The following is a 25,841-nucleotide window of genomic DNA, read 5'->3' as shown; positions in this document are numbered from 1 at the left end:
TGTGGCGGGCCGTATCTGGCTCCCGGGCCTTGAGTTTGATAGCAATGTCTTTGAGCATCCTGCATATGGCAAGGCTGGGGACAAAAGGTTGGGGCATTCCATCAGTGTACAAAGGAGTATATGAGTCAACGGTGAAGTTAAAGGTTACTACTTAGGGACTCAACATTTGTAATTTAGCCTTTTCTTCAGTAAAATGACTGCTAGTTATCTGAGTACCTTGATTAAAAAAAATGCTTAGCAGTTTTTGCTGTCTCGGGTACTCATTTATTTGGTGTGCACCGTGGGGAAGACAAGTCAAGCCGGCTGCACCAACACTTCTTAGTGTGCATTAGGGCAACATGCCGCCAACGCACTGCAAAGGCCAACTTGAAATGAAAGGCTACCAAATAATACACGCACATCAACGGCTTTTATTTTGAGCTGGTTCTTGCTGTGTTTAAAGGCGTGTTACTGTTATGCATAGTATGAACAATGGCTGTCTTGACTTATCTATCCTATGGGAGGCTGGTCTGAGCCCAATTGCTATCACATCACATACCGCTGACATGAGAGAGAGAGAGAGAGAGAGAGAGAGAGAGAGAGAGAGAGAGAGAGAGAGAGAGAGAGACCAAGGGGGGGGGGAGTTTAAATAAAAACTAAAATTGCAGATTGCTAGAAAGTTTTTCTTTCCCAAAACAATTTTTTTCAGGACAGAGAGAGAGAGAGAGAGAAAGAGAGCAAAAGAGAGAGAAGGCGAGGGGGGGTCAATTAAAACTAAAATTGCAGACTGCTAGAAAGTTTTTCTTTCCCAAAACGAAATTTTTTGGGAGACATTTTTGTATTCTGTTGTACTTAAAAGCCATTGTTCTTGTTTTTCCTGTGTTGCATCTTTCTTCTGTTACAGGGCTTGTCATGGTCAGGTCTGCTGAGCTCCTCAGGCAGCTGGCTCCTATCACTCTTAACCCTTAGCATTTAAGCACCAGTGAGACTCCTCGTCAGAACATCTTGTTACATTCATGGTATCATTCCTGATTTTCTCCTCATACCCAGTATTGTTCAATACTATTATCCTAGTCTTCCATGTTCAACTTCTTCCTCCTAATTTAATGACTGATTTTCCAATCTGAGAACTGATTGTCTTTTTATTCTTTTGTTCAGCAGCAAAATTAGTCATGTAGAAGGTCAGAATGATAAAATCCCCTCTTTAAGATAGAACCCTTTACAAGAGCTAATAGTGTGATCCACACAATTTACATGAAATAGGTTAATGATCAAGGGAGTTACTATTTAACTGAACATCAAATTACCTTCGTGTCAAAAAATATGCACAAGAAGTAAGTAAAACACACAACAAGAAGCAATATTCATGCTAAAACATGTAATCAGCTATTTACTAATGCTGGAAGGATTCTGGGAAAGTCCTTGTCAATTTCAAATGCTGTAAACAAATGGGGTGCAATCGTCTGCACTATTTAGGGTGCGTCTATGTGTTCATTTACCCAGGAAAAACATTTCTAAGGTCACAGGTTTAGCCTTCCAATTCTATTCTAGGTGAAGTGGGCTTTGAGTGGGCCCGTCAAGTTCTCCCACACCAAACTCATTAAAGAGGAAGTCAACCCCCAAATTTTCTTTGTAATAATATGTTCTGTGCAGACCAACTATTCAAAACACAGTGTTCTGATTCACGTTTTGTTCATGCAATACGGATTAAACAGGCTAAATCCACCTGTTTTGATCCTTCTCAGGGGGCGGGGCATCTTGCTACTTGCTGTCCAATGAAAATTACTACAACCAATCAACCAATCTGTCTTTCACGGCGCACCAGTTTTTTGAAGCTGAGCCGTGATTGGTTGAGACCTGAGACCTAGCAAGTGTGATGCAATTTTCAGTCGAAACAAGGGGCAAAATGGCAGCCCATGAGATGGATAAGAATGGGTGGATTTTGCTGCTTAACTCCCATTCTAATATTGATCAGAATGTTGTCTTTAGACTGGTGGGGGAACATACAACATATTATTGTAAAGAAAATGTTTGGGTTGACTTCCCTTTATGGACCTGCCGGAACAGAAAAAGGTCTTCTCCATACCCCACAATTGGAAGCATAAATACAATACTGTTAAGATGAAGAATTACCAATCAGGGGGAAGATTGCTGAATTATTGGTGAGCAAAATCCAGTGTCTTTTGATCCCTCTTGTTGCAATGCTGATTTTAGCCATATTATTGTGACAAACGTGTCCTAATTTTAGAGACACCACTTGCTTTCTTGGTACGGCGTGAAGCTGGCATGAGTTAATTTCTAATCAGCTTTCCTCCATAGATACTGATGTACAAGGACAGAAGTGGAAAACAACTTGCTTCATCTCTCACAGCTTTTCTCCAGCTCTCTCTGTTTCATGTGGATACTGGAACAAGAATGTACATTCAGTGAGCGAGGCCTTTGATGTTGCTACATTCACCGAGTCGTCTTAAACCAGAGGAGAAAAGGGAAAAAGATGCAGGAAAGATTCTGTGGTCTGCTTTTGCTCGTTCTATTTCTCTCTCACATTCACTCTCGCTCACTGGCAAGGCATCTGACGTTTTTCAGCAAAAGACATTTGGTTTCGCTTGTTAAGTCGCCAGTCAAAGCTGCAAATTTTCGTGCTCTCTTTCTCTCTGTTATCTTTGCTTCATTTCCATGGATGCGGCATTGTGATGGTCGCTTACACGCTTTGCAAACAATAACAGTTCACCCCACCCACCCCCACAACCACCACACAAGTTTCCTCTTTGCCAGAACCTTTTGCACATGCCAGCACATCCTTTAGGAAGCCTTGAACCGACAACAAACACAAAGCATACTCACTGCTGAGAGAATAGAGGGCCCAGTTGCAAGCCTCTGTATAATTAAACTTGATCTAATACTGTTATATGTTTGTCTTATACTGAGTAGAAGCAATTCTGGGCCTGTTTCTGGCAGCAGTGAATTTTTATTTCAAGGTCGACACAATAGCCTACAAAACCAGGAAAAAGGTTAGCTAGCGCCAGTAGTATTGCCACTTGAAATCAATAAAATTCATATATGCGTGACAATTAAGTGAGGAAAAATCTTGTGATGATATAGTAGTTAAGATCAGACAGTTAAAGAGACAGTTAAATGTCGATATCCAACACTACTTCCATGATCCCTGTAAACATTTCCATTTTCAAATGATCACTACAACATTCTAAGAAAAGCCAAATGTTCAATTACTGGTTAGCTATTTTTAGAAGACGACCTGGTGCCAATGGCCCTGATCTTGTCGACTGAAGGTTTAATAACCCCCTAATTCCAAGGCTGTTAAGCATAATGGAATTATGTATGGTTTCATGCAAATACTGCTGTAAATGTGCAACTAAATAACTAATGAAAAGAGGTTTTTACAATATCTTGATTGTAGTCCCTTAAATTTGTGCTTATGCTATCGTTTTAAACCACACCAATACATTCATATTCTTCTTTGTAAGTACGTAAGAGGGGAAAAAAACCCAGCATACATGTGCTCACTTTTCTGGCAGTGCAGATACTCCCGTCAACTTAAGTCTGTTATCTCAAGGCCCATTTTTTTTCATTTGTGGAGTAGTTTTGTGAATTACTGACTTAATTTCAGGAGCAACATTCTAATTTTGAGGAGCAATATTTTGCTGGTTAATCCCAAAGACCGGAAGCAAGAGTTTCCTTAGACAATAAAAAGATGACACTATAAAGCAGGGGTCTCCAAACTACGGCCCGCGGGCCAACTGCGGCCCGCGGTCCAGTTTTTATTGGCCCGCAGCAAATTCTGAAAACATAATTGAATATGGCCCGCACAAGAAGCTTGAGCTCAACTCTGTTGCACTTCTCAGTTTCCACACTAGATGGAGCCCGCCACACAAAGCGTTTGACGTCCCATTAGCACCCCCCCACCCCCGGAAGAGAAGCGAACGCGCAGCGTTTGACGTCCCCTTAGCACCCCCCCCGGAAGAGAAGCGAACGCGCAGCGTTTGACGTCCCATTAGCAACCCCCCCCCCCCCCCCCCCGGAAGAGAAGCGAACACGCAGCGTTTGACGTCCCATTAGCATCCCCCCCCCCCCCCCCCCCCCGGAAGAGCAGCGAAAAAAAATATTGGCCCCCGGGCCCCTTCACGTTAATAAATCTGGCCCTCCTTGCAAAAAGTTTGGAGACCCCTGCTATAAAGAATGAATTTTTTTTTTATATATATATATATAATTAACTGAATTTAAGATTCGGAATGATCCAATGATCCAATTTTACTTTTTTAATCATTCATTACCTTGTCTGGCATTCTAACGGACAGCGAAAGAATTTCATTGTACAAAGAAAAGTGCTTTCCTTTTGTACACATAACAATAAATGCTTTGAATCTTGAACTGGTTTTATTTCTTGAATTCACATCCAAGCTCTGCTTCCTCAATGGAAGGCGTGCGTGTTGGTGGAATTGAGGAAGTATTCTCCCCACCGACTCACAACGACTCAATATAATGCAATACTATTCATGAATTGTACTGTTATGTACTGTATTAGAGTTAATTTACCACATGGCAAATGTGAGCAAGCATTTGGATCGATTACTGAACAAAACAAATGGTAGTTGATCTATGGTAGTTCAAACAACAAAGAATTATAGTAGATTTGACCCAGCATTTGAGAACGACAACAAAAACATGCAACTGAAACAACCCTGAACGAGCTTAACTTGAACTAACAGTGTGGGTAAAAATTTAATTTGACCAACCCATCCTGCTGGGTCAGATGCACTACTCTTGGGTTTAATGCTCCAGTAGCCCAGTAACTGGGTTAGAAATAAATAAATTTGGGTTATTTTTGACTTAACTGTTTTTTGTTTAAAGTATAAATATAAAACTTACACTGACGGATGTAAAAAGATTCACATTGCGAGTACTAACAATTTCTACTAACAGTAGAAAATTAACAAATTTGTGTTTTTTATTTCATCTGAAATGAGACTTTTTAGATGATTTTTGGGCTGATTCTGAAACTGCCTCTAGCACATCATCTTTCCGTAATAATAACAATAATAAAAATAATAAAAATAATAATAATTGTTATTATTATTGTGATTATTTACAGTAAAGTATTCAGTACTAGTGTATTTTATAATTAGGGGGCTCGGGACCCATAAAGACATCTCTAATTACAATTAGATGTTGACCAGTGTAATTTGTAGTTTTATGAATTGGTCACACTGTAAAACAGTTTTGTAGTGTTACTGACAAAAAAAAGTCACATACTACATAATTATCAACAGGCAACATCCTACACTTTGCAAGGTTGAATTAACAGAGCCTTTTGTGCATCATTACAAACCAGAGAAAACTGGATGCTTCTGTCCATCAACACAGTTGAAATGGATCGCACGCCACTTTCTGCACAGTAGTAGTCTGCTGGCTATTGCTTCACCTCTGCTTTCCCGATTATTGTGAAGGGGGGAGAATAACATTAGAGACACAATCAAACACAGGCATCAGAGTTGTCTCCGGTGCCTGCAGAATGCAGTGTTATCAGAAATGTCCTACCCACAGGCAAAGTTATTCTTGCAAGTCACTTTGGCTTTGAGTCACATACAACAAAAAGGACACTAGCCTCAACATCTTCAGAAATTTATGTTTCAATATTCAGACTAGACAAATTTGTACGATCTCCAGAAATTGTGAAATACATTACATGAAAAATACAACAAAAAATAACTTCAACATAAAATCATAATACAATTTAAAAAACTTTTTAAACACCAGAAATAAAGTCTTCAAAAGTGAATAACACTAGGAGCTATTTAGCCATTCTGAACACAGTGGCGCTATTGTCACAGTGCAGTGACAAGATCGATAAGCCTTGCCTCTTGGTATATTTCCAGTGACATTAACCACCCAATCAGCCTCTCTTAGGTTGGGATGACTCAGATGTTAGGTGCTGAGATGTCCCACCATTAACTGAGAGTTGCAATCAGCACTTTTGTTTGGCCTGGTCTAGTGGCAGAGATGCCGCAATGTATTCCCCAAAACACAAAATAATGGTGAGGAAAAGTAGTGGAACAGATTTTGGTTGCTCTCTGATGTGGGAAATTTAAGACAATAATTTTTTTTAAATTGTTCCCATTTGTTTACATTGCCATAAAATGTAAATACAAATAATGTTCCTAAAAACAATTACGGTTCTTTAAATCCTGAAAATATCATTGGTTACAGAAACATATTCTATATTTATCACAATTAAATGAACTACAATTTGTAATACTAAATTTATCACAATACAATCCAACACCTCATTAACTACGGCTCGTTGCTTATTTTTCGAGGACATTCATCGAAAACAGCACAGTCAACAAAAAGTGCCAAGCATTGGAATAAATTACAGTATTTTCTGGACTATAAACCGCACCTGATTATAAACCGCACCAGCTAAAATTCGGGAAAAATCTTTTGTTCCTATACATATAAACCGCACCGGAATATAAGCCTCAGTTGTTTTAATGTTTAACTACAATGTGTAAGAGAATATACATAAAGAAGAATGTCAGGAAAGAGATGGTTCTTTGGGGACGCATACTTTTTATTAACATAACACTTATTGACAGAGATGAAGGAGCTCTGCAAACATACACACGTATAAATCTCAGCGACGACCATAATAAACTCAATGTGCCGGGAACACACAACTGATATTAAATACAATGGGACCACTTACAGGGGTAAAGTTGGCAATGCGATACGAGCTACACATAAAGCTCCGGAGGAGACATGACCCAGAAAAAAATAATGAAAAGGGTGACACACCAAGATGTCATCAACAATAGCGCAGTGCCTTCTAGTGGCCGGAGGTAACCTCTACAGTACATGAGCAGCTCTATTTCCTTCGTTAAGAGCCAAATCAACTGCCTTTAACTTAAAAGCGGCATCATGAGCATTTCTTTTGTCCCCCATAATGAGGGTTTATGTATAAAAGCTTCCTTTCTCCAGTAATGGCCGTTCTGTCTCTTGTTCGTGTCAATTGTGCGGCGCTATTTGCTTGGCGGACGGACATGCGAGCAAAACGCCACTCTTCTCCCCAGTGACCGTGTCTGGTCACATAGCCCTACTCCGATAAAAGCGGTGCCGCACAACCTTCTTGCTAATGAATGTATAAGTGTATTAGACTTCACAAAAATCACAAAAAAATTAATAGATACGCCGCACCAGACTACAAGTCGCAGGGTTCAAAGCTTGTGCAAAGTAGCGGCTTATAGTCCAGAAAATACAGTCGATTTTTATATTGCTATGTCAGTATTCCTTATCTGTCGCCCAATCTCCTAAAAGATGCAGAGCTCTTGACTCTAATTTCACATCACTGTCTGCACGTGACCTTTGCACGTCTTCCTTTGTGGACCCTTCCACTGGATAAGACAGCTAATCAACACCAATTAACCCTTGCCCACCCACTAGCTGGGGAATGGAAGTGATAATGACAAGTTGTTGTTTTTTTACACAAAGCTTCTGTCACTGTCTTCAGGGCTTCCTGGCAATCAAATGTAAAGATCCAGTCCACCCGTGTACACAATAGAGGACTATTTTTATTTCCAGGATTGATAGTATACTTTATCATGTTATAACATATTCAGGTAGCACAGTGGGGCACTGTCAAATGTCACTTCTGACAGAGTACTCTTCCCAACAGATTCACAATATATTTGATTCTGCCAGCCCTGACCAACTTCCTCCCTTATAATTGAGATCAACGCACCACCAATAGGTGATCAGTTGACAGCTTTGCCCCTCTCTCAATGGCATTTTTTAGTTGAGAGTGGGGTGGGGCGGGTCCAGACGGATTATTTTAGAAGTTACTGTCTATATCTAGCAGTCGTGTGTTAGTAGAAGTTACTGTCTATATCTAGCAGTCGTGTGTTAGACTGAATGTCAACTTATGTAATGTGGATGCCCCACAGAATACACTGGGGTGGGGATGTGTGGGAGCAGATAAACGCCCCTCAGGTGGATGCTTGATGCCACCTCCACCTGGACTAGAAGGAATGTTGTCTTGCATGCTAATTCCTTGAGCTGTCCACGAATGGTTTCGTTCACTTGTTCGAGTGGGGATGGCAAATTAGTCATCAATTTATAATTTGCTGACTTGAATGAGATAGTGTATCATCACCGGACCTGCCATTTTGTTTCCCCGGTTACTGTTAAGTCCGGCCACTGGCGCCTGTTGCCATTGGGGCCCGATGCCATTGCCCTTCGAGTGCTGGGGTATTTTTTAAGTGCCGATGTCGCTGGCGCTTTTGGTGTGAGGATTGAACTTATATTCATTTTCTGAACTGCTTTTCCTCACGAAGGTCGCAGGTGTGCATTGCAGTAATGACCAGAGGTGGGAATATCTGTCCCAGTGACGGAACTGTCCGTCCCTATCCGGATCAAGTGCTGATTAAACTCTCAGTCCATCAGACGGACCGTTTTAGCTCACTAACATATGTAGAACACCAACCCTTAAAACTGATGGGTTAAAAATTGGACCAACCCAGGAAGTACGCTCAATTTCACTTAACTTTGGGTGGTTTATCAAAAAAAAAAAAAAGTTTTTTTTAGACAGTTCAAATTGGGTTGTTTTTCACGCGATTAATTGCCCTCGTTTGCAAATATTAAGTACTAAGTACTATTAGCCTGACAGAAAAAAATAGCATATCGTCTTGAAAGTCTCTGAAAACATTATACTGAAGACATGAAATCAGATAAAACAGGAACTGAGATTCTCGGGATTGAGGTGAGGCTGACTGCTCACTGCCGCACTTTTTTTTGGGAAGGAAGGAAAAACAGAAAGTCTGCCGGGATTCCATTTTAAATTCTTCACCAGGGATATAAAATCTAAAAGAATTTCATTTAGTTTTTCTTCATGATGCAAGTGACCGCATGTAGCTTATTTTCTCTGAATGCAACAAATGACCAATATTTGGTAAAATTGTCAATATCAAAGAAGGAGGACCGTCCCGCAATTTCAGTGCATTTACCACTAAAAGTAAAGCCTCATCTCTCAAGAATGACTGTGTACTTTAGTGTACATCGGTAAATGAATGTGTTACAGAGTGAATGTGAATATCAGGTCTCATCCATGAAATGAAAGAAGTAATGAATAATTTGGTGAAAAAATAATTGTAATTTTTTTCAGTACAGTTAAAAGAACTTTCTCATCCTCAGCCTTTCTCATCACTACATAACAGATTTCCTAGCATTTTTCACAAGGGTGTTAGTCACTTAAAGTACTAAGATATAAAGACAAGCACTCCTATGAAAAGCAGATTGGAAGAGAGACCACTACTCTACACACACAACACCCCCAAAATTCTTTGAAGAAAAAACTTGGGACTTGACAAAGTAAAATACCAGGAAACAATCTTCAGATGATGACACATCAAATATTCCCCGAGTTGTGGGTGGATGTTTATATAAGTCCTGTCCATCTGGGAAAAAGATCTTCACACTGCTTTGTTTCTTTTTCTGTGGTAAGATGCTGGGGGGTGGGGGGTAAGAGCGAAGAACATAAAAAAACTTTAAATGCAACACCTTTTTCGCCTCTCTCTCTCTTTTTTTGTCTCAATTCCCAACATGACTGTGTTGGCGAGCTCGATGTATGCAACAAGATGAAAAGTACAGGCCATCCCTTTGAAATCCTCCTCAAGTCAAAATTACCATTTCATTTCAACTCCAGCCAGGAAACGGAAAGCGGGGCCACTGCTAAGTGCTTTGGGCATATTGTTTGTAAACTTTGGAGGAACATTGTTGCCTGGGAAAATGTGTTGTGTGGGTGGTGGAAGTAAGCAGTTGGAGCAACCACAAAGGGAGAGATCAGGCCTATTTTCTCCGTAGGAGGCGCACATTAAAGTGAAAATAATGTTCATTATTACAGAAAAACAACATTACCCTTCAGTGCTCATAATAGCATGCCGTTTAACTGGCAACAGTTGCCTCTTAAGCTACAGAGTCAAGCAGTTGACCCTATTCGAGGAGCTGAACAGTTATTTCTCATGCTTTAATTAGTCCACTTTCAGTATTACAGGGACCATTATCTGAGCTGGAGGTAGATCTATTTTCCATGGTGGTCACATTAAAGCATTGTATAGTTTTATTTAGTTGGCTTTATTGACCTCTCAACTGCTCAAGGTGGCATTATTGTTTATGTATATGACCTACAGTACTATATACTAGAGATGCACCGATCCGATATCTGGATCGGATATCGGCCCCGATATCAACAAAATTGATGGATCGGGTATCGGAAAATGCAGCCGATCTGTGAGCCGATCCTTTCCTTAATCTATTGGGACGCGGGCTACGTCATACGTCAGCAGCACGTGTGCCGCGGGACGCGGCTACGTCATACGTCAGCAGCACGTGTGCCGCATGCCACGAGAGTTTTCTAAACAAACGCAAACATGGAGCGAACGAAAGAGTCAGCTGTGTGGAGGTACTTTAAACTGAACACGCCAACTAGCTCGACGGCAGTTTGTAATGTCCGCAAAGCTAATGTTGCCAGGGGTGGTGGTAGTACTGCCAGTTATAGTACTAGTACTAAGCGGAGCTTGTTTTCTCATTCGGTATCGGTATCGGGTATCGACCGATACGCAAAGCCACGGCATCGGTATCGGTATCGAAACTGAAAAAGTCGGATCGGTGCATCTCTACTATATACCAAGTGACCTTGTAAAAATCACAAGCGCTACATATCAAAAGGTCTAAATTGGTTTGCTAATGAATCTGCACACCCTCGTTTGGCACCAATCAGGTTGGAAATTCAATTTACGCTTTTTAAACAGAGCAGGGGTGCTATTTATATTGTTCAATTATTAGAAACAGAAACGGCAAGGAAAAAAAGTAGTTAAGACGTTCCCTCAGCTTACAGATGCTGGGGGAGTGTCTAATGAATGCTTTTCAGCCGAAAAATGTATCCACTTAAAAGCTTCCGGTGCCTGGGATATGTCTCACCCAGTCGTTACTGGCCATTTCCATGCCATGAAGAGTCTAGTCTTGTCTCTGTAGCCAGCAGGCTAACAGACTGGACCCTATGGACCATGGGGTCATCCAATGTGACTGCTTCACTCTGTGTTGTGTGTGTAAGTCCAGATAACAGTACCACTGACAGACATTGGCATTTCAACATATTACTACCGTAATATGTTGAAATTGCTACCGTAATATGTTGAAACGCCGATGTCTGAATAACACAAAACAATTGGGAATTCAAATATTGACACAGAGCTACTCTGTAAGTTGCGACGTCCAGGCAAGATAATTTTTTTTATTATTACTAAAGGCAGCATTTGCTAGCTACAGTAATTGCACGTTGTAGTATTCGAAATGGGGTTTGTCGTAAAGACTGATAAACTCGCAGTTGTGCCGAATAGCCAGTGGATAGCTGGAAAAAAGGCACTAAGTATTCATATTGTGGGGGAGGGTCAACTCCTGCCAGTATGCACTGATGCATACCTTCATTTTAACCACAATTAAGAAATCCAGATAATTGAAAAAAAAAACTAAAAAAATCCAGATAATTGAATGGTTGAAAAAGGAAAACTCTCGCTTTACCGGTCGATCTATGTTCCTGCCCTCACCGATGGTCACGAGCTTTGGGTCGTGATTGAAAGAACAAGATCCCGGATACAAGCCGCTAAAATGAGTTTCCTCCGCAGGGTGTGTGGGCTCTCTCATAGAGATAGGGTGAGAAGCTCGGTCGTCCGGGAAGGACTCAGTGTAGAGCCGCTGCTCCTCTGCGTAGAGAGAAACCCGATGAGGTGGCTTGGGCATCTGATTAGGATGCCTCCTGGACGCCTCCCTGGTAAGGAGTTCTGGGCGTGTCCCACCAGAAGGAGGCCCCGGGGACAGTTCAGGGTGTCCCCTGCCTACCACTCGAAGTCAGCAGGGATAGGCACCAGCGTGCCCACGGCCCTCGTGAGGATGAGCGGTTCAGATAATGCACAGGGGTCAAACTCAAGGCCCAATCCGTCCTTGAGTCAGATCCGTTCGTCACATCATTTTATGTGGCACATGTCTGTCAAGTTTGATGACCCTCAAACAATAATTGAACAAACTTATTGGTCTGATTTTAAAAGCTTGTAATCTATATATTTTTTGTGTGTAATATGTGTGGATGGATATATGTCCGTATATAAATATATAGTACGTATGTGTGTGTGTGTGTGTGTGTGTGTGTGTGTGTGTGTGTGTGTGTGTGTATATATATATATATATATATATATATATATATATATATACGTATATATATGATATATATAGTATATCATATATATATATATATCATATATACATATATATATATCATATATATATATGATATATATATATATATGTCTTATATATATATGATATATATATGTCCATCCATCCATCCATTTTCTGAACCGCTTAGTCCCCAAGGGGGTCGCGGGTGTGCTGGAGCCTATCCCAGCCGTCATCCGGCAGCAGGCGGGGGACACCCTGAACCGGTTGCCAGCCAATCGCAGGGCACACAGAGACAAACAACCATTTGCACTCGCACTCACACCGAGGGACAATTGGGAGTCTTCAATCGGCCTACCAATATATGTATATATCATATATGTATATATATGATATATATATGTATATATATGATATATATATATATATATATATATATATATACCGTAATATATATATAATTTTCGGACTAAAAGTCGCTCCGGAATATAGGTCGCATTAGCTATAAAATCCACAATAACGTGAAAAAAAACCATATAAGTCGCTCCGGAGTATAAGTCGCATTTTGGGGGGAAATTTATTCGACAAAATCCAACACCAAGAACAGACATGAACGAGCATCAACAGGCTAAACGATAGGTATGCTAACGTGACATAAACACAAACGAAGAGCTGAGAACGGGCCTGACGTAACATTCAGAGTTATTTAAAAAATCTATTACATAAATAACACATTTATAAAACCATCTGTGTCACTCCAATTCATTAAATCCATCGATCGTTCTCTGTCAACAATGGGTGCGCGCCGCTGACGCTCTTCAATATTCCACAGGCCCTTATAACGATATATAAATTAGATATCAAATAACTATTGTATAAGCAATAATATTATCAAACCATCTGTGCACTCTATATCACTAAATCCATCGATCAAATTCCTCGTCCTTTGTCAACAACGCCGCGCGTGCGCCCTGACGTAAGCCTCGTCGTTATTCCACAGATCTAGTATATAACTATATTGTAGCGTTAACAAAGTACAAGGAAAGACGTGGGTTTGGTAAACAGCTCTTTATTTAACAAAACAAACTTCCAGGTGTGTGGCGGCGTGGACTTCCATCCACGGAGGTGGAAGAGAGAGCCATAGAATAGGACCGGGCGTGCGTAAAAGCCATGACCGAGCCCCATCCACCGTCACCGGACAGCCACCCGGCCGAGCGCCGGCCCCTGACTTCTATCCACGGAGGTGAAAGAGAGCTCCGTAGAGTAGGACCGGGCGTGCGTAAAAGCCATAATAGTTTTTCAAACCTTCTGTGTCACTCCAAATCCTTAAATGCTTCAAACTCTTCATCCGCCGTGTCACTTAGAAACAAAGCCGCTAATGATGCCGGTAGTACGTGGGGCCCTTCGTCATCTTCTTCATCTTCGTCATCCCGTGATCAATCTTTGTCCTTTTTGTAAACAACCGCCGCGCCGCTGACGTCACTTGAAATTCAAATTACAGTAATCCCTTGCTACATCGCGGTTCGTTTATTTATTAATTTTTTTTTTGAACATTTTTGAAAAAATTCACATATAAGTCGCCCCCCCCCACCCAAACTATGAAAAAAACCGCGACTTATAGTCCGAAAATTACGGTATATATATATATATATATATATATATATATATATATATATATATGTACCGTAATTTTATATATATATAATTTAATATAATTTTATATATATATATACGTATGTATATATGTATATATATATATATATATATATATATATATATACATATATAGATAAATATATACATGTGTGTGTGTGTGTGTGTGCAGTGGTCCCCAACCTTTTTTGCACCACGGACCGGTTACATGTCAGAAATATTTTCGCGGACCGGCATTTATATAAATAAACAATACATTTATATAAATAAATAAATAATACATTTATAATAAATATATAAATACGATGAAATAAAATGATACGACTGACATAAAAACAAGTACAAATGACAAAAATAAAACTCACCATTACGTTGAATTAGTGGGAGCACTGAGTTTGTTTCTCAGAAACGAGCCGGTCCAATCTAGACGTAATCGGAGACAATGACACCCGAAGCGATTAAGGTTTGTCTTTTATTGCAGGATGCTTGGTCTCCATGTGTTGAAGCAGTTTTGAATGCTTCAATGCCTGGTTAGTTAGCCTGTCGCCACATATTAGCTTTGCGGGCTCGACTGGGGAAACATGTCACGTGACCGGGACGAGTGTCTTGATCTGAATTAATTGATCGTCGATAATTTTTTTTTTTTTCTGTGCGGCTTGGCGGCCCGGTACCAAGTGACCCACGGACCGGTACCGGTCCGCGGCCCGGTGATTGGGGACCACTGTGTGTGTGTATACAGAGAGAAAGAGAGAGCGAGTGAGTGAGTGAGAGCGAGCGAGCGAGAAAGAATTGTTGGCCACTTAAGTTTTTTTTTTTTTGCCAAATTGTAACAGCTGCATAAATGTATCCTCCTTTCACTGCTGCATCATCCTGTCCATGTGCTTGGCCAATCACAACCCTAAAAAAATGCAAAAACACTATCTACTCAGCTTTGTACTTTAAAACTTTCATGTAATTCATGTCCAAGATTCAACAAAACAGTCTGTTGGTTCTGTTGATTGTATAGGTTAGATCATTTTTTGTTTTATCAACACCTCACTCAATGTTTGACCTCTATTTTTACTGGCACACGACAAATATTGTTGTAAAGAAGGGCCGTTTAGTGCAGTTGGTTGTCACTTTTACCTCAGCTTCCTTTGTTGTTGTGCATGGTGGTGGTGTCTTTGGAAGGCCCATTTCTGAGCTGCAAAGAAAATGCAAAAACACAGAGGACGAGTTTGTGAGAATTGTAGAAACGGAAATATGACGGTCAGTGGGGTAGAGAAACAAATAAGAAGACCTACCAGATGGAAACAAAAGGGATTTTGTGACTAGATCATTTTACAGGAAGCACACGCTCTGATAATTTAGCCACTGACCTCTTGTATACAGGCGTGTGGGGGGCGGAGACGACAAGAGCTCTGTTGGCCCCATCTGCATGTCTTGTCCCGGGTTATGTGACCATGTGCAGCAGCTGGCCCCACGCCAGCACCCAACACCCCTTTGTGGTGGCCACAGTGGCCGGTTGGATCTGCCTTTGATCCTAGGCCAACTATTCATCTCTACAGGAAGAGGAAGAGCAAAAAAAAAAAAAAAAGATAAACAGAAAAAAAGAGGGAGGGGGAAGAGGAATAAAAGTCAACCTCTACTGCCAATTATTGGAGAAACATCAAGGTCTTTCCTGCCTCTGTAAAAAGAGAGAGCAGAGAAGAGGGGGTGCTGTTTGATGGTTTGATTGAGAATAGTGGCGAGGCCGGCCGAGGTTGAAGCTGCTGAACTGGATGTGACCATTGCTGTGAAGAGGTTTTGCATGTCTGCTATGACACTTTTTGGCTGTTTTTATTTTTGCCACGATGGCCTTATTTAGGGCAATGCGGTGCAACGGTTAGCACATGCACCTCACAGTTCTGAGGTTGGAGGTTTGAATTTGGGCTGCAGCCTTCCTGTGCGCAGCATACCAATCCTGATTATTAGTGGTTAAGGAGGCCAATAACCAATATTTTAAGATGATGAATAAAGGAAAATGTTGGCATCATTTTTACAAACACAACACTTACCGTCTTTTCCCATGTATAATGCGCAAAATTTAATTAATTTATTATCCTAAAATCTGGGGTGCGCATTATACATGGGTACAACAATTTTTGAAGAAAATCTCCCTCGAAATAAAATTGAAATCACCTTTCTTCTTGTTTGTTGTCAATCGCGCATCGCATTCAGCCATCCTGCCCAACACACTTAGTCAGTAAAATTCATAATTGACGACACATCGTTTGATGCGATGGTCCAATCCTTGATGGTGTGTTATTGTCAAATATTGTTTGTTTTTTAATCTCCATTGCAGACCGGATATCATACGGAGGCCGCCATGACAGTATGCGCAGAACGGATGCGCAAGACACGTCAATCGCGCATCGCATTCAGCCATCCTACCCAACACACTTAGTCAGTAAAATTCATAATTGACGACACATCGTTTGATGCGATGGTCCAATCCCTGATGGTGTGTTATTGTCAAATATTGTTTGTTTTTTAATCTCCATCGCAAACCGGATATCATAGGGAGGCCGCCATGACAGTATGCGCAGAACGGATGCGCAAGACACGTCAATCGCGCATCGCATTCAGCCATCCTGCCCAACACACTTAGTCAGTAAAATTCATAATTGACGACACATCGTTTGATGCGATGGTCCAATCCTTGATGGTGTGTTATTGTCAAATATATCATACGGAGGCCGCCATTACAGATGCGCAGAACGGATGCGCAAGACACGTCAGCTATATAAAGAGCGAGAGTTCAGTTCTCTACCTAAATGCGTATTACATAGGGGTGTAAATCGCGGGTTTTGTCACGATACGATATCATATCGATACAAAGGACCACGATACGATTATTGCCGATATCTTAAAGCCTGCTGTGATTCATTCACAATACATCACGATATAGTGCTCCACGATCGATATTTTTATTTTTTAAATAAAAAATATAGAACAATATCCTGATTTATAACAATTCATACGCAAAATCAACAAGGTACTGCAAACTCTTTATTTAGGAAATTAGTATTGTAGTATACAAAGTGCTTATTTTAACACTGAACTTTATCGAATTCCTATATTTTTTCTCTTATAAGTAAAGAAAAATGAATATTCTTTCTTTTTTGTAATACCATTAACTTTAAAGTGCATTACTGAACTATTTATTTACAATAATTTTAATTGTCCGTTGAGCCATCTTTTCTTTGGAATCCAAAGTGCTTCCAAACGAATGACTTGAAGCCCAAAGGGGAGCGAATTTCCTCGTCTTCTTGGACACTAGCCATCGCACCAGCCCAGGAGCCGCGTAGTTGTCGGCTCCCCTTTCACGTGCCTGCTCTGCTCACAACACAGCACGCCGCGTACTGCTCCCGGAAAGAGGAAGCAAGCAACAATGAACTGGATTTCAAAATAAAGTCGCGTCTAATGTCCGAGGTCAAACACGGCGATATAAATCGATGTTTACGTTTAGCATCGATGCCAATAAATCGTAGAGCATTATATCGATTAATCGATGTGTATCGATGAATCGTTACACCCCTAGTATTACAGGTAATATTTTATTTCACAACACTTTGCCTTGTTCCTTTCCTCTCTGCTGTTCACTTCAAACACGCTCCATATGAACACAATGCTCTCGTATCAGACGCTTGCTCGATCACCTGCTCGTTTGCTGTCACAATGTACCCTACACAAATCCGAAACATTTCTCCGCTATCGAGTTTGCTAGCGCATGCGCAGTGATACTGACCGGCAGAATAACATCCGGTTGTTCCCAAAGATGATCTTTTTTCTGAAATAATTTTACGTTTACGGACTTAAGTAAGAGTCAAAATTTGGGTGCGTATTATACATGGGTACAGGCTTTTTTCCAGCATCGACATGCCATTTTTAGGGTGCGTATTATACATGGGGGCGTATTATACATGGAAAATTACGGTAAATTAATTTAAATGCCAAAAGGTCATATGTTTATTAAACACCTTCTCATTTTTTAATGTCATTCATTCATTCATTCATTCATTCATTCACTTATTTATTAACAAATGATATCTTAATTTTAAAATTGGACCAAAAAGTACTTGGTCAACAGCATTTCTTATCAAGTTCTATGAAAATTTCAACAAATCAATACCACCTGATGTTTTATGAAGTAAATATCATTTAAGTGTTCATCTTTTTACACAACCTTGTTAAAGCTCTAAAACTAAGTGCAGCATGTCTTCTAAAGTTAACTAAAAGTGCAGGAAGTTCTTGAAGTCAGCAGCATCTCTTGTAAAAGTAATTGCTCCATAACAGACAGAGATGCACTCAGCTGTTATCGCGTCTTCGCTCCTCGTTGGCCCCGATTGCCACACAGAGTGGTAGCTTCGTGTCACATTGTTTGTTGTCATGGTGTCAGTTTGCATCTGACCCGCGTCTGCGCTCTCGCCTCTCCCCGCCCGTGTCTACCCGTAATCATTGTAATCGCCGTCACCTACCTCTTGTTACTAGTTTTGCATTTAAGTCCTGTCTATGTGTCACTCCCGGTCGGATCGTCCTGTTAGTCATTCCTGTTGCCCTCCCTGTTTGCTCCTCCCTGTTTTCCTGTTTGCCAGTTTGTTCCTGCCTGTTTGCCTCCCTGTTTGTCCTCCTACCTGTTTGTCACCCTCATCTTCTCCTCCACCACCCTTTTCACTTCAATAAACTCTGGTCCAATCTTCATTTGGTCGCCCTGCTCCATTCCACACGTAACAGCGGTATCAGCGGTTAAATTTACAGTTTTAAATTGATCACGAGTAAGGCCGATGCCAATAATCGCCCAAATACCCAATATCGGTCCAAAAATTGGCCCGGTCGACAATCATTCACGAGTCATGATGAATACACACAACCACATGCATACACCACCCCCAAATTACCCCAAAATGCTGATGCACAAGTCCTCTGATGTAAAACTACCTCAAACCAACGGCACCCAGCATTATAAGAAAGAGCGATGGCATACGAGACTTTACCGGAACTTCGTCACACGGCTGTGTACATACATATATACCAGGGGTTTTCAACTGGTTTTGTCCAAGGGACCATGATTATAACCAAGAAGCAACTCGAGGACCACTGCTTTGGCAGAATATTATTTTGTTTTGCACCGAAGGAGGATAGACCTATACAGGCTATTTATTTGCATCTGTATGTTTATTTTTGTATTTTTGTTTTTGGCCCCTCCTTATCGTGGTGGATGGGTTTGCGTGTCCTAATGAACCTAGAGCTAAGCTGTCTGGAGTCACCCATGGCAAAAGGGTCCTAGGTGAGGGGCCAGACAAAGCACAGCTCATAGATCGCTTATGGTGACTGACAAAAATTGACTCAGTTCTTCCTTGCCCAGACGCAGGTCACCGGGGCCCCCTCTGGAGCCAGGCCTGGATGTGGGGCTCAAAGGCAAGCATCTGGTGGCCGGGCCTTCACCTATGGGGCCCGGCCGGGCACAGCCCGAAATGGCAACGTAGGTTCCCCTTCCACCAGGCTCACCACCTATGCCAAAGGGGTCGGGTGCAGAGGGAGCTGGGCGGCAGCCAAAGGCGGGGACCTAGGCGGTCCAATCCCTGGCTACAGAAGCTGGCTCTAGGGACATGGCATGTCACCTCGCTGGCAGGAAAGGAGCCCGAGCTGGTGTGCAAGGCAGAAAAGTTCTGACTAAATATAATCGGACTTGCCTCCACACACAGCTTGGGTTCTGGTACAAGACCTTGAGAGGGGCTGGACTCTCTTCCACTCTGGAGTTGCCCACGATGAGACGCGCCGAGCAGGTGTGGGCATACTTACCCCCCGGCAAGGCGCCTGCACATTGGGGTTCACCCCGGTGAACGAGAGTGTAGCCTCCCTCAGGTGTGAGAACAGGTCCTGACTATTGTTTGTGTCTATGCACCAAACGGCAGCTCAGAGTACCCACCCTTTTTGGAGTCCTTGGAAGAAGTGCTGGAGAGTGCGCCTTCTGGGGACTCCATCGTTCTGCTGGGTGACTTCAATGCTCACGTGGGCAATGACAGCGAGACCTGGAAGGGCGTGATTGGGAGGAACTGGAACTGTTCTATTACTGGACTTCTGTGCTCGACATGAGACATTATCCGTGCGGGACTCAAAGTCGACCTGCTGCTTCTCCACGTTGAGAGGAGCCAGATGAGGTGGCTCGGGCATCTCATTAGGAGGTGTTCCGGGCATGTCCTACCGGCAAGAGACCCCAGGAACGACCCAGGATACGCTGGAGGCACTATGTCTCTTGACTGGCCTGGGAAGGCCTTGGGATCCCCGGATTGAGCTAGACGAAGTGGTTGGGGAGAGGGAAGTCTGGGTGTCCCTCCTAAATCCACTGCCCCTGCGACCTTACCCCCAGATAAGCGGTCGAAGATTCATGGATGGAAAAACATCCATCCATTTGGGAATTTCAGCCACATTTGACATAATTTGGATGGGTAATGATTAACTGGAAAATTAATCATGTCTAAATGATAAATTAATCTTATTTTTAAAAATGTTACAATTATTTTCCATTTCCAATTTTTCGGACCACCTGCAATACCGCCACATACCACTAGAGGGCCGCGGACATCCGGTTGACAATTCCTAATACAGACCATTCTGTTCATAATACCAGCTGACTGGTGAAAGATAGAATACACCAAGGATAGGCTGCAAGTCAATCACAGGAGAAAACCTACACAATAATTTGGGGAACATACAAAGAGCTTGAGCCGAGGTTTGAACCAAAACCTTTGTGTTCTAAGGCGAAATTGCTTGCTCTTACCATACAATTGTTGAGACAAATTTAACTTCTGAATTCATAAGAAGTTACAATAAATGTGCAAGCAGCCATTACAGTAGAATCCAGCCAGTCAACCATATATCTGGTGGAATGAACACTGCATTCACCACTTTTATACTTTCCGTCTTCCTTCGTCCTTGAGGACAAAGAAAAACAACAGACAATAGCGCACGCATTGCTCACCAAGGACGCGACTCTATTGTTTTGCCTCTTTGAGCCTCTCCTTCTTTTCACTGTTATCATTTTCCTTTCGTGGTCATTTTTCCTGCATCTCTTGAGACCTTCCTCGCTAAAAATTAAATGTACAAGCTGAACTGAAATATTAACTAAATCTAAAGTCATTTGTCTTTGTCCTTTATTGTAAGTGACCCATGTGAGTTATTTCTCTTATTCTTGCTTCACTATAGTTTCTGACCAGACAGTAAAACAAATGATATACAGATTGATGGTATTTCACTGTCATGGAATACAATTAAATACACATGCACACACACATACGTACATATACAGTAGATTCTAACCTTGTTCTGTCTGCTTTTTAGTTCTCCAAAAATGGGTTGTTATAAAAACTGATTTAAAAAATGTTATAAGCTGAAGTCATTATGTAAACGGCCCTCAGAAATCACACTATAAATAATGCAAATCATTATGACCCTGTCTAACAATGCAAAAAAAAGGAAAACAGATTAACAGACATCATAGAAGTAAAATAAATCATTTTACCAACAACTCAGAATGAACACACACATACATACAGACTTACATGTGTGCATATGTTCAAATAAACACAAACACGCACGCACGCACGCACGCACGCACGCACACACACACACACACCCATCCACCTCCCATAAGCCATAACGATATGATTGTAGGAACATCTTTGATCTTTTTTTTCCTATTCAACGTGATAGGCTGTTGGTACACATAATCCATGACTGACATAATAAGATTTGGTAGTATCGCTAAACGGCAGAGAAAAGCAGCTGACAGAAATTAATAAGGTAGCAAAGTAATGAGCACGAGGACGGTTTGGAAGAAGATAGTGGAGGTGGTAGTCTAACCTGGCAGCAAACCATACAGATCATCAAATTATCTTTTTAGGCATATTGTCAAGGTAAAACTCACTGAGCCCAATCCAGCAAACCATAGAGATCATCAAATTATCTTTTTAAGCATACTGCCACGATAAAACCCACTGAACTCAATTTTCAGCTGCTCACCACACTAGTCTGTCATCTGCAGTTGTTTGTCAAAAACAAAAAACAATGTCAGTAAACTTGTTGCGACCTTCTTGTCTGATTTTAGTTCAGCCCAGATGTGGAGTTGAAAGGGTTCCAATTGACACCAGTCCACATGAGGCCTCTTGAATTGAACTCAGCAGGCCCAAGTTTGCTAAAAAACTGATTGCAGCACATTGGCCGAAAAACTAAAACTGCAGCTGGTGTCAAGGTGAAGTGTACATGAAGATATGCACGTAGCTAGTCTCAAAGCGACACACTAGAAACAATCAACTGATTCTATGCAATCGAAGCTATTGTTGCAAATATACTGACATGGGTGTCACAATACAAGCTCTGACGTTGAATGCCAGGTTATACAAAAAAATATACGAAACCAACTATGGGCTGTTAATGGGGGAAAAAGCATATGAAAATAATTTTGTACTGTATGTGATTGTAAGTTTCCAAGCATCAAGACTTTCTTCACTTTATGCTCCGCGTCATATAAGTGAACTTCAAGCGTTTTGTGTTTTACACTTGTATGACTCCCTTTATTCCGCATTTCATGACAGAGAGAGAGAGAGAGAGAGAGAGAGAGAGAGAGAGAGAGAGAGAGAGAGAGAGAGAGAGAGAGAGAGAGAGAGAGAGAGAGAGAGAGAGAGAGAGAGAGAGAGAGAGAGAGAGAGAGAGAGAGAGAGAGAGAGAGAGAGAGAGAGAGAGAGAGAGAGAGAGAGAGAGAGAGACAGGGTATGCAATACAGAAGCTTATCCTCAGAATTGTTTTACACTTTGGGCAAAAACATTGACAGATGTATTCAGACTGACATCCTGCACCTACAGTTGCAGTTGTGATAATTAAGGATAAATAATTTAATTACCGTAATTTCCAGACTATAAACCACACCTGAATATAAGCCGCACCAGCTAAAATTAGGGGAAAATCCCGTTTCATTCATATGTAAGCCGCACCGGACTATTTCTCATTTTTCATATCTATAACCTGTATAACCACAACAAATCATTTTACAATGTCATAAAAATCATGAAAAATCCACACATAAACCGCACTTAACTATATGCCACAGGGTTCAAATATTGTGCAAACAGTACCGTTTTATAGTCTGGAAATTACGGAAATTTGGTTGAAATTATTAAAAAGGATAAATTGAAGATTCTTCATACATTGTCAATATTCCATACCTCACTATCACCTTTTGTCTTCTATACAGATAGGTCTGGGCTGTGACCTTGGAGACGCACGCATGCACACACACACCTCAGATTTCCATCTGCTTGCACTTACATTGATGTTCGTCTTACGTTCTCTCGCTCACTTGTCTCTCTTGGTCCTTAGTTCTCTTCCTCCCTTTGTTGTCCGCGTTGTTTTTTCCATGTCTTTGAAACTTAAAAATATCCCACCCGATTGTGTTCTGTACATTTTGTTACCATGGTGATTGCCACATAGAGCAAGCAGAGCAAGAGGAAGCGTGTGTTTGCGTATATAATGTGTGTTCATGTGCCAATTGTGCTATCAGCTATGCACAGCCACTCTATGAGTCTTATGCAAGAAACCACAATTAAAAAGAAAAACACCCACCATCCTGTCACTCTTAGTTTGTCTACTCTTTTTATGCTTGTCATCTTTCTCAAATTCCCTCCTGACTCTCCTTCATCCTTAACTTTCTCCACTAACCCATTCTCGAAATATCATCCATCACTTGCTGCTACACCTCAAGGTGACAAGGAAGGTAGCAAAATAGGAGGGAAGAAAAAGAACACCTCAGGAGAGAAACAACTTGTGTTTTGAACTGAATATTATTACTGTGACATTTAGGTGCCCTCATACAGAAAAGAACTATTCACTAACCATTTTGTCCCAAGCACTTTTAAAAACGTGGCATTCACCAACATATTTCGTTTTGTGACGACCGCTCCATGTTTAATTTTATGTGATTCTATAGGATAATATATTTGTATTTGAATACCAATATATACTCGTGTTTATTTTTTTAAGTTCTTTTTTATTAATTTGGTTTTATCTAGGAATTTGTTTAAGAATTCTGTGACCGAACATAAAATACATCTCTGTGATTAAGGGCTAAGTAAATAAACTTGACATCAATGAATCGTGAACGTATTTCATTTTTTATGTATACATAATTGCAGCAGTAGTTCATTTAAAATTTTGGATTTTAAAACAGAAGAATCATGTTCTGAGTACCACTTGAGCCAGTTAAGGTTTCTTTGAGCCAGGCAACGTATCACCAAATGAGGAGATGGAGTATTTTTGTTCTCTCCTTTCACTCTTACGTTTCACCTACATGTGTGGTGAGGTCTGGTTGTCTGTGTAGTGGGCAACACAATATGCAGTCCTTAATCACAGACACATCTCAAAGGGTTTCACATACCCACAGTTGACAAATATTAATAACATTCCCCAAACCTGAGCCACAGGAAAGCAAGGAAAAATAAAAAAAAATAAAAAAAGAAATCTGGGGAAAAATGAGAAACCTTGAGAAGGGGCTGTAGATGAGGGGGATCCCCTTTTAGTACGATCAGACTGCAATGGATGTGGAATGGGCAACATTTAACAAGTAATGTACGAAAAGCAATAACTGCGGCCCGTGTTTAAATTTCCAACAGTCCACAGCCTTTGCCAGCAAACTAATAATGTTTGGTCCGTCAAACTGTTGACCACAGTAGAAAATGTAAAATAAAAATATACTTTATATTTCACCAGAAGGTGGCAGCAGACCAGCGGCCGCACTCTTTCATGCTTTCGGAAATACGCTCCTAACGCGTTTTGCCTCTCCGAACACTCAAAGCAGTGTTAGGTGCCAGACTGAACTCGTCGCTGAGTGACCCATGAGTGGCCCTGTCCAGCCGATTTCTAAAATTGAGACTGTAGCGAAGAAAAGTAAAGTTGACAGTGAAAGCCACCGCTTTCAAGACAAGTGGAAAGTGGCAATGTGGAAATGTGTAAACTAGGTGACGAATGCCGTGAAAAGTTAAAAGATACTGGACGCTAAGTGGTCGGGCCCCTACGCATTTTCACCAAATCTGGTCCTCTTGGCAAAAAGTTTGGCCAACCCTTGGTCATGATCCTCAGACAGTTGGCGCTTCGCTCAGTTTTTTTTTTTTTGGTTATTTACCCAGATGCCAAAAAATCTATTGCTGTCTGATGCGTCTGCATCACGTGGGGCTCTTACTGGTCATCTGCACGGGGTTGCTATCTCATCCAGCGCATAGTCCCACACCGCCTTGGTACTGTTGAACCTCCTTCAAGAATTAATGCCAAATGACTACTCATGCTTTTGGAGCTCTGGTCTGCAGGAATCTGATGGATGTGCTTTTTTTTGGTCAAAAACTGTTTGGATTCTGAACGGTGAGACCTTAGGCAATTGACTCTTCAATTTACGGTTAAATGCAGAGACAAATTTCACCACACCCAGATGTGTGTGTGACAATCATTGGGTCTTTACCTTTTTTGTTTTTAATATGGTTTAGTTGTAATGAGTGGTTTGTACTTTGACTACTTTCTAGTAAGGCTTTTTATGATATGTTAAAATATTGCATGTGGTACGTTGACAAGCTGAGTCGAATCGAGAAGAAAAACATTGTGCTTGAGAGAAAAATTATTGCTTCTGCAACTTGACAGAGAAACAGTGGGTGAGATGTGTACTCTTATTAGATTCTTCCGTAAGACTCCTTTGTTTGTTTGTTTGTTTTGTAATTGCCTCTTCTGGAGACTGACTAGAAACAAAGAGACGTGTGGGTTGGATTGGGTGAGATCAAGACGTATGATGGTTTGGGCGGAGGTGAGCCACACACACACACAAGCGTGCGCACAGATACACACGAGACACACAAGCAAGAGCAGGAATTTTAAAATAAAGCTGTAACCATCCTCAGCTAGCTGATAAACTT

This window comes from Syngnathus acus, chromosome 1 (genome assembly GCF_901709675.1).
Source record: "Syngnathus acus chromosome 1, fSynAcu1.2, whole genome shotgun sequence".
Classification (NCBI taxonomy): Eukaryota; Metazoa; Chordata; class Actinopteri; order Syngnathiformes; family Syngnathidae; genus Syngnathus; species Syngnathus acus.
This window is presented reverse-complemented; position numbering follows the sequence as displayed.